This window comes from Ornithorhynchus anatinus, chromosome 1 (genome assembly GCF_004115215.2).
Source record: "Ornithorhynchus anatinus isolate Pmale09 chromosome 1, mOrnAna1.pri.v4, whole genome shotgun sequence".
NCBI lineage: Eukaryota > Metazoa > Chordata > Mammalia > Monotremata > Ornithorhynchidae > Ornithorhynchus > Ornithorhynchus anatinus.
Genome location: NC_041728.1, coordinates 106499891 through 106518176, shown reverse-complemented (window position 1 = coordinate 106518176; position 18286 = coordinate 106499891). Strand labels below are relative to the sequence as shown.

General features: G+C 45.6%; 1 protein-coding gene across 2 annotated transcripts in view; it reads right to left on the bottom strand.

The window, feature by feature from the left end:
- Positions 1-18286, bottom strand: part of SLC9A9 (solute carrier family 9 member A9) — a 378100-nt gene that overhangs the window by 179481 nt on the left and 180333 nt on the right. The window lies entirely within an intron of this gene.

Below are 18286 nucleotides of genomic sequence, written 5' to 3'. Positions count from 1 at the left end.
CCCCCAGACTTCTCACTCCCCCCAGACTTGCTTCTATAAGGAAAAAAGACACCGGGTTTTCATGGGGATTTGTGACTCTGCTCAGACTCACCCTCCAGGTGCCCATACTTAACTAAAGTTTCCAATAACAACAATAACAATAATAAATATGGTACTTGCTAAGTGTTTACTATGTGCCAAGCACTGTTCTAAGAGCTGGTTAATCAGGTTGAACACAGTCCCTGTTCCACATGGGGCTCAAACTCTTAATTTGGGCAGGACCCGAGAAAATATTTTCTTCTTTCACTCCTACTTGTTTGCACCTTATTATTAAATTTCTAAAGGTGTTGGAACTCCACTGGGTTTTCTCCCTTCCACCCCAAGGCTTAGCGATCACACCCAGACTGGCAACCCACCTCCCCACCACATCTTCTGATATTCATGTCTCAGAGTTTTTGGTTTTGCTACAAGAAGAGCTTGGAACTTGAAGTCACAGGATGTTGGGAAAGAGTAATAATAATAATAATGATAATCATAATAGCTGTGGTATTTAAGTGCTTACTATGTGCCAAGCTCTGTTCTAAGTGCTGGGGTAGATACAAAGTAATTAGGTCCGACACAGTCCCTGTCCCATATAGGGCTTCATCTTCATGTACAGATGAAGTAACGGAGGCACAGAGAAGTGAAGTGACTTGCCCAAGGTCACACAGCAGACATGTGACAGAGCTGGGATTAGAACTCAGGTCCTTCTGATTCCCAGACCTGTGCTCTATCCACTAGGCCATGCTATTTCCCCCAATTCCTGCTGCCAGGAGAAGCAACGTACATTAGGTGCTGATTGCCCACTGTATCCATCCCTCTGGGTTCAGTTCTGGGAAGTGGCATGGCCTAGTAGAAAGAATGTGGTCCTGGAGTCAGAGGGTCTGGGTTCTAATCTTGTCTGCTGTGTGACCCTGGGCAAGACACTTAATTTCTCTGTGCCTCAGTTACCTCATCTGTTCATTAGGGGTTAAGACATGAACCTCATGTGGGACAGAGACTATATCCCTATCCCTCCTGATTATCTTGTAGTCATTCAATAGTATTTATTGAGCGCTTACTATGTGCAGAGCACTGTACTAAGCTCTTGGAATGTACAAATCGGTAACAGATAGAGACAATGTATCTAACCCAGTTCATCCAGCCTAGGCTCAGCGAAGCACTCAACAGCAGATGTGCCCACCAATCACATCCAGGCTAGGGGTGTCACAAGAAGGGGCTAGAAGCGGCAGACCATAAACCAATGTTTTCACTGGAGGAATCCGAACAATAAGGTTATCTGGAAACCTTTCATTTGCGGTAGGAGTTATAGATTAGCAAGCCACAAATTTATCGTGCATCTCTCAGGATCAATTTGGCTGCGAGGGCCACATCCCAGGGCCCCGGAGATGGGGATGTCTCGGTTGGGGAGAGCTGCTGCTGGCACTACCCTGGGCCTATGTCCCTGGCCTGTGTGGGATCGAGCTGTTTCTTTGTCTGAATTGTGGCTTGGTGCTGGGCTGAGGAGGCAGCATCCCCAGTGCCTTGGGGTAGGGTGGGCCAGAGGAATAAATAAGGGGAGTTTGCCTCCAGGTGTTTCTGGAGTTCCCAGTGGAGTGGGGAAGCTGAGATGCCCGTGATCACCTGCTCCTCACGTTAAACTAACCAGTCGTTCTTCAAGGTCCCACCTGAGCAGGAGCCCATTTGCCAAGAGGCTCAATCCCACCTATCCTGGCTCCTCTCCCACTACACCCTAGATGCTTCTCTCCTCTAATATCTACCAACTCACCAGGTCTTGATCTCGTCTGTCTTATCGTTGACCCCTTGCTTGTGCTCTCTCTTCTGCCTGAAAATCCCTCCCCTTTCATTTCCATCAGACTACCACACTCCCCATCTTCAAAGTCCTACTAAAATCATGTTTCCCAGACTGACCTCTCACCTCTCCACCTTATTCTCCCTTCATTCTCCATCAGCTATACACTTGAGTCAGTACCCTTAAATCAATCAGTCAGTCAATCACTGGCATTTATTGTGTGCTTACTATGTACAGAGCACTGTACTAAGTGCTTGGGAGAGTATTAAGTAATTTGCCCCACCCCAGCTCCTAAAGCACTGATGTACATGTTCTATTGTACTCTTCCAAGCACTTCAGTACGGTGCTCTCCACATAGTAAGTGCTCAATCAATACCATTGATGATGATATCCTTATACTCAGTTAATAATTAATGATAATTATGGTATTTGTTAAGCACTTACTATGTGCCAAGCACTGTTCTAAGTTCTGGGGTAGATATGAGTTCATCAAGTTGGACATTGTACCTGTCCCACATGGGGCTCACACTCTTAATCCCTATTTTATAGATGAGGTAATTGAGGCCCAGAGAAGTTAAGGGACTTCCCCAAGGTTACATAATAGAGAGGATTAGAATTCAGGTCCTTGCTTCCCCTACTTGTAATTTACTTTAAAGTCTGTATCCCCCTCTAAACTATAAGCTCCTTTTGGGCAAGGAATATATCTCCATTGTATTGTACTCTCCCAAGTGCTTAGTACAGTGCTCTGTACATGTTAAGTGCTCAATAAATGCCATTGATTGATAGAATCAGAGCAGGGATCTTGTCTACTTTAGTATACTCTCTCAAGTTAATAATAATAATAATGTTGGTATTTGTTAAGCGCTTACTATGTGCCGAGCACTGTTCTAAGCGCTGGGATAGACATAGGGGAATCAGGTTGTCCCACGTGGGGCTCACAGTCTTAATCCCCATTTTACAGATGAGGGAACTGAGGCACAGAGAAGTTAAGTGACTTGCCCACAGTCACACAGCCGACAAGTGGCAGAGCTGGGATTCAAACTCATGAGCCCTGACTCCAAAGCCCATGCTCTTTCCACTGTGCCACGCTGAAGTTCTTAGTTCAGTGCTCTGCACAATGTAAATGTTCAGTATATGTGATTGATTGATGGGTTGATTGAATCAGCTGTCCCTTTCCAAGGAGGCATCCTCATTCATGCCCTTTTATATATTCACAAGGATCCGGGCTCCCTTTGGCTGGCTGGGAAGAGTGAAGCATACTGAATTCCCAGTCAAGGGCTCAATCCCAGCTGCACGTCCTGGTGGCTCCCAGTGCCATGATAAGATAATGCCCACTCTGAGGGCAGTCCCAGGCATGTCGGTCTCTTTCCCTGGCTCTTCCTCCGCCTCCCACCCGCTAACTATGGCTGTCCCTCAATGTTCAGTTCTAGTGTCCATCTACATCCACTCCCTTGAAGAACTCATTTGCCCACATGGCTTCAACGACCACCTTTATAAGGAAGATATCCAAATCTACCTCTCCAGTCCTGATCTCTCTCCCTCTCTGTAGTCTCGCATTTCCTCCTGCCTTCAAGACATCTCCACCTGGATGTCCTTCTGTCACCTCAAACTTAATATGTCTAAAACTGAATTCCTTATCTTCCCAACCAAACCCTGATCTCTCCCTAACTTTCCTATTATTGTAGACGGTACCTTTGTCCTTCTTGTCTCACAAGCCTGTAATCTTGCCATTATCCTTGACTCCTCTCTCACTTAACCCACATATTCAATCCATCATTAAATCCTGTCGATTCCACCTCCACGACATCGCTAAAATCTGTCCTTTCCTCTTCATCTGAACTGCTATAATGTTAATCCAATCACTTATCCTACCCTGCCTTTATTACCGTGCCAGCCTCATGCTTACCTCTCTGCCTCCTGTCTCTCACTCCAGTCCATAGTTCGCTCTGCTGCCTGAATCATTTTTCTACAAAAACATTCAGACCACGTTTTTCCACTCTTTAAGAGCCTCCAGTGGTTGCCCATCCATCTCCGCATCAAACAAAAACTCCTCATCATTGGCTTTAAAGCACTCAATCACTTGCCTCCTCCTACCTCACCTCTCTAATCTTCTACAAAATCCAGCCGCACACTTCTCTCCTCTAATGCTAACTTTCTCACTGTGCCTCGATCTTTCTATCTCACCACCGACTTCTCTCTTACGTCCTACCTCTGGCCTGGAACATCCTCCCTACTCAAATCCAACAGATAATTACTCTCTCCCTCCTCAAAGCCTTGCTGAAGGCGCATCCCCTCCAAGAGTCCTACCCTGACTAAGCCCTTCTTTCCTCTTCTCCCTCTCCTTTCTGGGTCACCCTCATTTGCTTCCTCCCCCCTCCTAAAATGTTCCCCCCTTCTAGACTGTGAACCCGTTGTTGGGTAGGGATTGTCTCTGCTGCTGAATTGTACTTTCTAAGTGTTTAGAACAGTGCTCTGAACACAGTAAGCACTCAATAAACACAACTGACTGAATGAATGAATTCATCCCCTGGTCCCAGCTCCACAGCACTGAAGTACTTATCTGTACAAATTATTGTGGGTAGGGAATGTATCCGTTTATTGTTGTATTGTACTCTCCCAAGCGCTTAGTACTGTGCTCTGCACACAGTAAGTGCTCAATAAATATGACTGAATGAATGAAAGAACCCATCCCCCAGAAATGCTGAGCAAAGCAGAAATCAGCGATAGAGAAGGTGATGATGATGATGATGGTATTTGTTAAGCGCTTTGTGCCAATCACTGTTCTAAGCTCTCGGATAATAATAATAATAATGACAGTGTTGGTATTTGTTAAGCGCTTACTATGTGCAGAGCACTGTTCTAAGCGCTGGGGTAGATACAGGGTAATCTTATTGTCCCACATGAGGCTCACAGTCTTAATTCCCATTTTACAGATGAGGGAACTGAGGCCCAGAGAAGTTAAGTGACTTGCCCACAGTCACACAGCTAACAAGTGGTCGAGCAAGAATTAGAACCCATGACCTCTGACTCCCAAGCCCGTGCTTTTTCCATTAAGCCACGCTGCTTCTCGAGCAGCATACCACTCGGGTAAGAGCCAGCTGGAGTTCAGCTTCTGTCCAGGACCACTGCTTTCCAAGACAGAGATTCAAAGTGAGGGCAGGGTGGGTATAGTACCACATCACCCACGGGCTTATATTTCCTGCCAAAGAACAGCTGCATTTTCAAAACCAACATATGAATGCAGAAAATGGCCTTTCATTGCTCTGCAACCTCCCAATCAATATGGGACTTTGTATTGCCCATCTTGAGATGGAGCTATACCAGGGGCTCAGTCTGAGATTATCTACAGATTGGTATCTGCTCTTCACTGTTTACCAATGCACAGCTGTGGAGCTGCCATCCAGCTAAATGTGCACTTATACACTGAAGCCAGAATAACTCCCTCTCCAAACAGGTGGCTCAACGCTGGGCTTTAGAATACATTGGAGCTATCACTGAAGATCTGATGGGTAAAATGCGGGAAGAGGGTCTGTTCCTCTGGATGAAGCTCATTAGAATTCTTCTTCAGGGCTATAGGCTTCTCCGCATATATCCTGACTATGGATAAACATATATAATTGCAGCCTGAATACATTCCACACAACTCTACTGCCTTTGCTATTTTACATAAGTGCATGAGGCCACTCTCTGCATCTGCCTAAACAATGGCCCCACACACTGGGCATAATTCCAAAGCCTCCCCCTGAACTCCCCACCTCAAAGACACATGGCCTCGCTTCTGTGTGAACCAGAGAGTGATTAGTTCTTTTCTAACTTCATACACTCTAACGGGCTATAATTATTATCAACACAATTCAAGTGACTCCCCCCTCGCCAGAACATGAAATTAAGAAGATTTAATTTCAGTCTCTCAAGGTCTAATTGGCCCTTGAATCCAAGGAGCTGATATTCAGCAGGGTTTTAAGTGTTCTGAGATGAAGAAGATGTGGAAAATTCTTCACTTTCTAAGGAGCTACTTTGTAAAGTATCTTTATAGCAGAAGAAGCTTGAGGTCACTGGCCAGTTTTACTCATCAGTTCAAGATCTGAAAGGTTGAAAAGATTTCCAAGTTGGAGGCAAATTTTCCTTATTTATTTTTACATCCGGGGGCCTTTCTGGCCACAGAGGAGTTACTCTGCATCTTTCTCCCCAAACCCAATCCTTTTATAGCTAGTTCAGAGAAGTAGCATTGCTTGGTGGATAGAGCGCTGGTCTGAGTCAGAAGGACCTGGGTTCTTAACCTGGCTCTATCACGTGACTGCCATGTGACCTTGGCCAAGCCACTTAACTTCCCTGTGCCTCAGTTACCTTATCTGTAAAATTTGGATTAAGTCTGTGAGCCCCATGTGGGACATGGATTGGGTCTGACCTGATAGCTTGTACCTACCCCAGTGCTTAGTACAGTGCCTGGCACATAGCAAGCACTTAACAAATGTCATATTAAAAAAATAGGTAGTCCCACCATCCTTCCAGTCCAAGAATCCCCCAAACTCTGAGTCATCCCTGACTCCTCACTGTTTCAACTCTCACATTCAGTCTACTGCCAAAATCTACTGGTTCTTCCTGCACAATAACTACCAAATTTTCCCTTTCTTCCCCACCCAAACACCCGGCTGAAACAATTAATGATAGGATATATGTGGAGAAGCTGGGAACCCAAAGTATAATCCTAATAATAATTATGGTATTTGTTAAATGCTGAATTCTCATGAGCTTCTTATCCTGGCACATGATCTGGTCATATAACTGCTAGACTAGTGTATTAATCCTCTCACTAGCCTCCTTGTCTCCAGCCTCTTTCTCCTTCTATCTATCCTTCACATTGCTACAAGGATCATCTTCTTGAAGCTTTGTTTGGTCCCTATCTTTTCTTTTAAATGGTATTTGTTAAGCACAAACTATGTGCCAGGCCCTGTAGTAAATACAAGCTAATGAGGTTGGACACAGTCCATCTCATTCATTCATTCATTCATTCATTCATTCATTCAATCATATTTATTGAGCACTTACTGTATGCAGAGCACTGTACTAAGCGCTTGGAATGTACAATTCGGCAACAGATGGAGACAATCCCTGCCCAACAACAGGCTCACAGTCTAAAAGGGGGAGACAGACAGCAAAACAAAAAAAGTAGCCAGGCATCAATACCATCAAAATAGATCAATAGAATCATAGATATATACACATCTTTAATGAAATAGAGTAATAAATAATATATACAAATATACACAAGTGCTGTGGGAAGGAGAAGGGGGTAGACCAGAGGGAGGGAGTAGGGGCAATGGGGAGGGGAGGTGGGGCAGATGTTCCATCTGGGGCTCCCAGACTTCATTCACATTTTACATATGAGGCAACTGAGGCACAGAGAAATTAAGTAACCTGCCTAAGGTTACACAGCAAGCAAGTGGCAGAGCCGGGATTAGATCCCAGGTCCTCTGATTTCCAGGCCTGGGATCTTTCAACTAGGCCATGCTGCTTCTCTCCTCAAAAATCTTCACAGACTCCCTGTGTCTTTCACATCAAACAAAAACTCTTGACAACTGGCTCTCCACCAACTTACCTCACTTTACCTCTGCCTTTTTCCTTGGCTATTCCCAATTTGCTCTCTTCACTCTTTCCAAGCCCCCCTATAATTACACATCACTCTCAACTCTCCCATCTCTATCCCCTTGCTCAACTTTCCCTCAGCTTGGAACTTTCTCCTTCCCTAAATCCAACAGATCACACCTCTTCCACATTCAAAATCCTCCTAAAATCCCACCTCCTCTACTAAATCTTTCCTAATTATATGCCAAGCACTCATTAGTCAACTCTAGCCCTTATATTTATAAGAATCCTCAGCACTCATATATACATATATACATAAATGTGTATTCAGAAGCATGCATCTATATACAAACATAGATAAACAAATGTACTTGTTTATATAAAGGGAAATGTTGCATTTAGTTATTTTTTTACTACTCTAGTTGTAAGTATGTTTACACCTGCCTCCCCTATTAGGGTAAGAGCACCTTGTGGCCAGGGAATTCTTTACTTCCCAATCATTCAATCAATCAGTTCATCAGTGGAGATAGGGAATTCTTTCCAATCAATCAATCAATCAGTGGTGTTCAGCAGTGGTGTTTATTGAGTGCTTACTGTGTGCAGAAAACTGTACCAAGTGCCTGGGAAAGTACAATGCACCAGAGCTGGTAGATGCAATCCCTGCCCAAAACGAGCTCCCAGTCTTCCTGGGGAGATAGGTATTAAAATAAATTATAATGCTTAAGGAATACACGGCCAAGTGCAATATTGACATAGAAGGGAGGGTAGACCGTGGAAATGTGGGCTTAGTCAGGCAAGGCCTCTAGGAAGAGATGTGATTTTAGGAGGGTTTTGGGGGGTGAGAAGCATGGTAGACTGTCAGATATGAAGGAGAAGGGAATTCCAGACCCAAGAGTATGGACAGGGGGTCAGCGGTGGAACTGGTAAACTCAAGATGCAGAGAAGGTTGGGGTCAGAGGAGCAGAGTATGCAGATTGGGTTCCTGTAGGAGATCAGCTAGGGAAGGTAGGAGGGAGAAAGCTGATTGAGTGCCTTAAAGCCAATGGTAAGGAGTTTCTACTTGATGTGGAGGTGGTGGGCAGTAGGAAGATATGGACAGTGCACTGAGCCAAGTGAGAGCTCAATAAATACTACTACTATTACTATTTCTAAACCTGGCTCTGCCACCTGTCAGCTGTGTGACTTTGGGCAAATTGCTTAACTTCTCGGTGCCTCAGTGACCTCATCTGTAAAATGGAGATTAGGACCATGAGCCTCACGTGGGACAACCTGATTACCCTCTATCTACCCCAGGGTTTAGAACAGTGCTCCGCACATAGTAAGCACTTAACAAATACCAACATTATTGTTATTATTACTACTACTACTACTGTTCTTCTATTTGAGGAACTGCAAATCTGGAGAGCCAAAAGGCCCACTAGATCTTCCTCTAATTACAAATGACATTTGACAGTGGGGATTTCCTACCAGAGCAGAACTCTGGAAACCCCTCTCCTGTGGGTTGGGTGGGGTTCTCCAGGCACAAAGATGTCACTGAAATTCAGAACAATCGCTTCACCCGGGAGTACACTGATTGGACATAACACCTACAGTTCTTCGCTGTAGCTCAGATAAACTCATTGGCTATCTCCGGTACTTATGAATGTATTTATAACCACCCTCAGCGCTTAAATCAATCAATAATAATAATGATGAGGATGTTAATGGTATTTCTTAAGTGCTTGTTATATGCCAAGCACTTTTGAAGTGTTGGGGTAATTATAAATTAATCAGATTAGACACAGCTCCTGTCCGACATGCAGCTCATAATCTAAGTGGGAGGGAGAACAGACACTGAATCCCTATTTTACAGAGGAGGAAATTGAGGCACAGGGAAGTTAAGTGACTTGTCTAAGGTCATGCAACAGGTAGGTGGCGAGGCCAGAATTAGAATGCAGGTCCTCTTGTCTCCCAGGACCATGCTCTTTCCGCTAGGCCAAGCTGCACTCACTGAATACCGAGCACTGTTCTAAGCACTTGGGAGAATACAGCAGAATTAGGAGACATGATACCAGCTCTCAAAGATCTTAGAACCTAGCTGGGGAGACAAGAACTAAAATTAATTGCCGGTAGACGGATGCGATAGAGTACAAAGCTATGCACATAAGTGCTAGGGGTGGTTGTAAAACCCTCAGCGCTTATGAGTGTGCAGAAGTGGTGAAATGGCAGTTGGAAACATAGAGTGGGGAAATGAGAAATGAATCAGCAAAGGCCTCTTGAAGGAGATATGATTTCAGAAAGACTTCGAAGATGGGGAGAGCAGTGGTTTGCCAGATGTGAAGAGGTAGGGAGTTCCAGGCAGGGAGGAGTCCATGAGTAAGAAGTTGGTGGTGGGAGAGATAAGAATCAGTGAATCTTTTTTTTTACTGAGCACTTACTATATGCAGAGCACTGTACCAAGCTCTTGGGAGAGTACAACACAACAGAGTCGACAGATATGTTCCCTGACCAAGAATGAAGCACGATGAGTATATTACCTTTAGAGGACTGAAGAGTGAAATCTGGGGTGAAGTTGAAGAAGAGAGGAGATAAGAAGGAGAGGGAAAAAGATGATTGAATGCTTCAAAGCCAGTTTCCACTTGATGGGGAAAGCAGTGAGCACACATTGTTTTTTGAGGAGTGGGGAGACATGGACAGTCAGTGGTATTTGTTGAATGCATACCGTGTTCAGAGCACTGTACTAGGTGATTGAGAGAGTGCAAAACAACAGAGTTGGTATTCGTGTTACCTGCCCACAACAAGCTTACTGTCTAGAATGAGAGACAGTCATTAATAGAAATTACTTAAAATGTGAGCCTCATGTAGGACAAGGACTGTGTCCAATCTTATCAACTTCTCTCTAGACTATAGTAAGCACTTAAATATAATAATGATAGTAACAAGGATGCCATTAATAATAGAAATTAGAGATAATAATGATGGTATTTGTTAAGAGCTTACTACGTGTCAGGCACTGTACTAAGTGCTGGAGTGGATACAAGCAAATCAAGTTGGACATAGTCCCTCTCCCACTTGGGGCTCACTGTCTTAATCCTCCTTTTACAGATGAGGTAACTGAGGCACAGAGAAGTGAAATGACTTGCCCAAAGTCACACAGAAGACAAGTGATAGAGCCAGGATTATAACTCATGACCTTCTGAATCCCAGGCCCATGCTCTATCCACTATGCAGTGTTTATGATCTGGGCTGCAGAGGGAAATATAGATTGGAGAGGGGAGAGATCAATAAAACTGATGCAGCAATTAGCTCTGACAACTGGAACAGTGCGGTGACCATTTGGATGGAGAGGAAGGGAGACCTAGCTCTTGGAGACTGTGGAATGTGTGTAAATGGTCCTTCAATTGTCCATTCAATTAGTTATTTTTATAATTCTATTTATAAATATTTTTATGTCTGTCTCTCTAATTAGAGCAAAAGCTCCTTGTGACCAGGAAACCTGTCACTTCTTTGAGTTGTACTTTCCATGAACTTAGTGAAGTTGTAACGAGTGAGCCCTCCATAAATGCTCCTCCTCCTCTTCCTTCTCTGCTTCCCCCTCCTTCTGCTCCTCCTCTTTCTCCTTCTCATTATTATATTTATTGAGCATCTCCTGTCTGCAAAGCACTTTTTTTAGTGCCTACGGTATGCAGAGCACTGTTCTAGATGACTGCTAATAATGATAAGAATAATTTTGGTACTTGTTAAGGGTTTACTATGTGCCAAGCACTGCTAGAAGTGCTGGGGTAGATAGAAGTTAATCAGGTTCAACACAGTCCCTGGCCCAAATGGGGCTCACCCAATTTAACAGACGAGGTAACAGACAAATTAACAGAGAAGTGATTTGCCCAAGGTCCCACAGCAGACAAATGGTGGAGCCTGGCTAGATTAAAACCCAGGTCCTTCTGATTCCCAGGCCTGTGTTCTATCCACTAAGCCATGTTACTTCTCTGCTGTATGCAAAGCATTAGCCTGGACACTAGCCAGTTTACAAATGAAGTTAAAAGAGACGGTCCTTGCCCTCAAGGAGTTTGCAGTCTCTGCTCTGTCAGTGCAGATTAGATCTGAGGGTCTGATGTCACTGTCACAGAACCCAGCCTACAGGCCGGGTTTCTTCTCTGTGGGCAGAAAAAACCCCATGTCTTTCCAAAATAACAATAACAAAACCAATTTATAGAACAATTGTACTGCAGCTTGTGGTGGTGCCAGAGCCTGACAAACATCTCTGAGCCCGGTCGCCCCCAGTGTCCCGCAGCTCGGGCACAATGGTCATTGGCTTCCTCTGCACAGTTAGCCCGCCTCCGCGGGCTCCAAACAGACTCTTTTTCCCTGGGACTCAAATCCCCAGGCCACGCACTCCCCTCGCTGAACCGGGCCTTGATTCTGATTCCTAAATTCTTTCTGCAGCACCGGCAGAGGCCGCGATTCAATTTCACTCCTCCAATGACAGAGGCACCTCTGGCTGGGCTGGCCTCAGAAAGAAAGCAATTTTGATTGCTCGCTCAAAGAAAGGCTATTTCCCTGCCCATCTCAAGACCTTCGAAATGGAAATTTTTTAAGTTAGAGAGGACTCTGGTAGACACACAAACCCAGAGTCATGCCCAGAGTTGTCCAGAGTCACGCCCAAGGAAAGCAGGTGGTGACAGTGGTGGGGGAGGTTGGTGAGGCCCAGAATGGCAGGGAAAGAGTTAAAAAAAACCTGTGGTATTTGTTAAGCACTTACTATGTGCCAAACAGGGATAAATACAAGATCATCGGGTCCCACATGGGACTCTCAGACTAAGTAAGAGGTAGATGAGGTATGGAATCCCCATTTTGCAGATGAAGGAATTGAGTCACAGACAAGGGAAATGACTTGCCCAAGATCACCCAACAGGCAAATGTTGGAGCTGGGATTAGAACCTCAGCCCAGGCTTCTGACTCCTAGGCCTGGGCTCTTTTCACTGGACCTTGCTGCTTCTTTCCATCTGTCATCCTCTCCTTCTTCCATAACTCCCCATGGCTCTCAGTTCATTTCTCTTCACAAGAGCAACACTTCATTCATGAGAAGCAGCATGGCCTAGTGGAAAGACCATCGACCTGAGAGTCAGAGGACCTAGTTTCTAATCCTGGCTCTTACACTAGCCTGCTGTATGACCTTAGGAAAGTCCTTTAATTTCTCTGGGCCTCAGTTTCCTCATCTGTAAAATGAGGACTCAAAACCCATCCTCCCTTCTACTTAGTCTGTGAACCCTGTGTGGAATAGGGACTGTGTCCAACCTGATTATTTTGTATTTAATCCGGCACTTAGTACAGTGCTGAGTGTGCAGTAAGCACTTTAGAAATACCACATAAAAAATACATGCATGCACTCCCCTGCCACCTCCCCCCCCACACTCACTCTGCATAATTCCTTTAGCTTTTCTCAGCGGCTCCACTAAAAATGTATTTAAAATGGGGAGAAATACTGCAGCCATGTTCATTTCCTTTTCCCAAAGCCCATCAGAAGGCCAAAACAAACTCATGCCCTATCCCTGATGCCCCTACACTGGGCTGAATGCCCCAAGCAGTAAGTGTCCAAGGTGAGCAGAGGTCCAGGCTCTACCTTCCAGGATCGGAACATCTTAGAGGAGGTGAAAGCAAGTGAAGGGCAGGCCCAAAGCCTGAACTCTTTCTCATGACAGTCCTCATCCTCCTGTCTCCTCCCCATCTGAGGCTCTGTATGGCGATTTTCATCTCTCTCTCCAGCCCTCCCCTCCGCTGACCCCGACCAACAGGGATTGAGGCTAGCCCCTGCTCACTTGGCAAGGACTTGTGGTCCTTTAGCACTTGATATTCACACCACTGAACACTTACACTCTACCATTTCCCCTTTCTGTAGTTATTTTAATGTCTGTCTTCATTCATTCAATCAATCATAACTATTAAGCACTTACTGTGTGCAGGACACTGTACTAAGAGGTTGGGAGAGTACAATGGAACAATAAAGCAGCATGACATAGTGGATAGAAAACATGACTAGGAGTCAGAAGGTTCTAATCCCGGCTCTGCAACTCGTCTGCTGAGTGACCTTTGGCAATTCACTTCACTTCTCTGGGCCTCAGTTACCTCATCTGTCAAATGGGGATTGAGAGTGTGAGCCCTGCATGGGACAGGCACTGTGTCTAACCAGATTTGCTTGTTTCCATCCTAGCACTTATTACAGTGCCTGGCACATAGTAAGCACTTAAGAAATATTATTATTATTATTAATAAACAGACATATTCCTTGCCCACAACAAGCTTACAGTCTAGAGAGGGGAGACAGATGAAAATACAAATAAATAAAATTACAGATATGTAAATAAGTGCTGTGGGGCTGGGAGAGGGGAATGAGCCAGTCAGGGTGATGCAGAGGAAGTGGGAAAAGAGGAAAGGGAGACTTAGTCAGGGACCTCTTGGACCTCTTGGAAGACCTCTTGGAAGAGATGTGCCTTCAAAAAGGCTTTGAAGGCGGGGAGAATAATTATCTGTCGGGTTTAAGGAGGGAAGAAGTTCCAGGCCAGAGGAAGGATGTGGGAGAGGGGTCGGAGCTGAGATAGATGAGATCGAGGCACATTGAGAAGGTTAGCATACAAGGAGCGAAGTGTGCGGGCTGGGTTGTAGTAGGAGAGTAGTGAGATGAGGTAGGAAGGGGCAAGGTAGTAGAGTGCTTTAAAACCAATGGTGAGGAATTTTTGTTTGATAAGGAGGTAGATGGGCAACCACTAGAGGTTCTTGAGAAGTGGGGAAACATGTAATAATAATGTTGGTATTTGTTAAGCACTTACTATGTGCAGAGCACTGTTCTAAGAGCTGGGGGAGATACAGGGTAATCAGGTTGTCCCACGTGAGGCTCACAGTTAATCCCCCTTTGACAGATGAGGTAACTGAGGCTCAGAGAAGTTAAGTGACTTGCCCACAGTCACACAGCTGACAAGTGGCAGAGCTTGGAGTCGAACCCGTGACCTCTGACTCCAAAGCCCAGGCTCTTTCCACTGAGCCACACTGCTTCCCCATGTACTGAATGTTTTTGTAGAGGAATGATCCAGGAAGCAGAGTGAAGTATGGACTGCAGTGGGGAGAGGCAGGAGGCGGGGACGTCAGCAAGGAGGCTGATAGAGACTTCCCCTCTAGACTACAAGGTCCCTTTGAGCAGGAATCGTGTCTATCACTTCTATGGTATTATAAGTTCCCAAATGCTTAATGCAGTACTCTGCACATGGTAGATGCTCAATAAATACCACTGATTGATTGACTCCTAGTTCACAGCTGGCAGGGACTGGTTCACTGCTGACTCTTGTTCTGCTTTCAGTCAGTCAATCAGTCAGTTGATTGTATTTACAGAATGTTTACTGTGTGCAGAGCACTGTAGTAAGTGCATGGGGGAGTTCACTATAACATTATAACAGACGCATTCCCTGCCCACAGTGAGTTTACAGTCTAAAGGAGGAAAGAGACAATAACATAAATCAATAAAATTACAGATAAGTACATAATAATAAAAATAATTATGACATTTGTTAAGCGCTTACTATAAGCCAAGCACTGTTCTAAGCACTGGGGTAGATATAAGGTAATCAGCTTGTTCCACATGGGGCTCACTGTCTTAATCTCCATTTGACAGATGAGATAACTGAGACACAGAGAAGTTAAGTGACTTGCCCAAAGTTATACAGCTGACAAGTGATGGGGCAGGGATTAGAACCCATGACCTCTGGTTCCCAAACCTGTGCTCCTTCCACTAAGCCATGTTACATAAGTGCTGTGAGGCTGGGAGACGGGATGAATAAAGAGGAAAGGAGGGCTTAGTCAGGGAAGTCCTCTTGGAGAAAATGTGCCTTCAATGAGGCTTTGAATGTGGGTGGAGTATTCATTCATTCAATAGTATTTATTGAGCGCTTACTATGTGCAGAGCACTGTACTAAGCGCTTGGAATGAACAAGTCGGTAACAGATAGAGACAGTCCCTGCCATTTGACGGGCTTACGGTCTAATCGGGGGAGACAGACAGACGAGAACAATGGCAGCAAATAGAGTCAAGGGGAAGAACATCTCGTAAAAACAATGGCAACTAAATAGAATCGAGGAGATGTACATTTCATTAACAAAATAAATAGGGTAATGGAAATATATACAGTTGAGCAGATGAGTACAGTGCTGAGGGGATGGGAAGGGAGAGGGGGAGGAGCAGAGGGAGATGGGGGGAAAAGAGGGTTAAGCTGCAGAGAGGTGAAGGGGGGGGTGGTAGAGGGAGTAGAGGGAGAAGGGGAGCTCAGTCTGGGAAGGCCTCTCGGAGGAGGTGAGTTTTAAGTAGGGTTTTGAAGAGGGGAAGAGAATTAGCCTGGCGGAGGTGAGGAGGGAGGGCGTTCCAGGACCGCCTGAGGACGTGGCCCAGAGGTCGACGGCGGGATAGGCGAGACCGAGGGCCAGTGAGGAGGTGGGCGGCAGAGGAGCGGAGCGTGCGGGGTGGGCAATAGAAAGAGAGAAGGGAGGAGAGGTAGGACGGGGTAAGGTGATGTAGAGCCTTGAAGCCTAGAGTGAAGAGTTTTTGTTTGGAGTGGCGGTTGATAGGCAACCACTGGAGGTGTTTAAGAAGGGGAGTGACATGCCCAGATCGTTTCTGCAGGAAGATGAGCCAGGCAGCGGAGTGAAGAATAGACTGGAGCGGGGCCAGAGAGCAGGAAGGGAGATCAGAGGGAAGGCTGACACAGTAATCTAGCCGGGATATAACGAGAGCCCGTAGCAGTAAGGTAGCCGTTTGGGTGGAGAGGAAAGGGCGGATCTTGGCGATATTGTAAAGGTGAAACAGTAATCGTCTGTTGGTTATGATATGAAGAGGAAGGGCCTTCCCGGCCAGAGGCAGGATGTGGGAGAGAGGTTGGTGGTGAGATAGATGAGATCGAGGTACGATGAGAAGGTTGGCATTAAAAGAGCAAAGTGCACAAGCTGGGTTGTAATAGGCAAGTAGTGAGGTGAGGTAGGAGGGAGCAAGGTGAGAGCAGCAGTTTCAGGACTCCACCTAGAAAACACCACACAGACTCTTCCCCGCCTTAGCCTTCCTCCCATGTGGTTATCTCCTCCCCCTCCACTTTCCTGCTCTCCTCCTCCCTCTACTCTCCACTCCAGGCAGCCCTAGTGCCCATCTCCTTGTGTTACCAGCCTTTGAGTGGTATTGGATTTTCTCTCCCCTCACTGCCCATTGCCCCCAGATCCACTCTGCAGCCCAAACCACGGGACTGGTCCACGTACATGCCAACACAAATTGGGGGCATGGCCTCCAGCAGTTGTGTTGATGTTCAGTGGCTCCAAGGGCCTGTCAAAGGTGGCTTCACCCATGTGGCCTACTTGACAATGGGAGCTGCTATCACCCAGGGACTTTTATTCGTTCAATCATATTTATTGAGCACTTACTGTGTGCAGAGCACTGTACTAAGCACTTGGAAAGTACAATTCGGCCACAGATAGAGACAATCCCTACCCAACAACAGGCTCACAGTCTAGAGGGGGAGACAGACAACAAAACAAAACAAGTAGACAGGCATCAATAGCATCAAAATAAATAGAATTATAGATATATACACATCATTAATAAAATAAATAGATAAATAAAATAAATAAATATATGTACAAATATACACAAGGGCTGTGGGGCGGGAAGGTGGGTAGAGCAGAGGGATGGTGTAGGGGTGATAGGGAGGGGAGGAGGAGCAGAGGAAAAGAGGGGCTCAGTCTGGGAGGAGGTGAGCTCTCAGTAGGGCTTTGAAGGGGGGAAGAGAGCTAGTTTGGTGGATGTGAGGAGGGAGGGCATTCCAGGCCAGAGATAGGCCATGGGCCAGGGGTTGACGACGGGACAGGCGAGAATGAGACACAGTAAGGAGGTTAGCAGCAGAGGAGCCGAGTGTGTGGGCTGGGCTGTAGGTGAGAAGGGAGGTGAGGTAGGAGGGGGCAAGGTGATGAAGAGCTTTCAGGCCAAGAGTGAGGAGTTTTTGCTTCATATGAAGGTTTGATAGGAACGACTAGAGATTTTTGATGAGGGGGGTGACATGCCCAGAACATTTCTGTAGAAAGATAATCCAGGCAGCAGAGTGAAGAATAGACTGAAGCAGGGAGAGTCAGGAGTTTGGAAGATCAGAATACAGTGAGCACTGGCCTGGCACTGTACTAAGAGCTGGAGTAATACAAGATAATCAGGTTGGACACAGTCCCTGTCCCACATAGGGCTCCCAGTTTCAATCACCATTTTATAGATGAGGTAAGTGAGGCATAGAAAAGTTAAATGTCTTGCCCAAGGTCACAAGTGGTGGAGCTGGGATTAGAATCCAGGTCCTTCTGACTCCATGCTCTATCCACTAGACCACCTTGCTTTTCTATTGATTGATTGATTGATTAATGCAGTTTTTCAGGGAATGTAAGCCCGGCTCACTGTATTTGCCTTGTACAAATTAAAACTTCTCCATTCTACTGATTGTCTTAATTTCCAATCTCATATTTACCCTACCTCAGGTTTCTGCAGAATGCAGTAGAATGGAAAGACATATACCAGGAGGTGAACTTTAACCTGGTTTACTTTAGCCAAGAGAATAGCAACTTTTGCCCGGAAAATGAAGAAAATTGGGAAAAAACTCAGCCAAAAATAGTGAATTGGAGCATCTTTTTGGAGCATCATCACTGGGCACATATGTCTCGACACTGCAGAACCCTCCATCAACTTCCCACATCCTTCTGCATCAAACAAAAATTCCTTACCCTTGACTGTAATGCTACAGGGTTCCCCACATTCAAATGCCCGTACCCCCCAAATCTCACCTCTTCCAACAAGTCTTCCCTGATTAGTTCCCAACCCCCTGAGTCAGACAAATCCACCCTATAGGTAGAG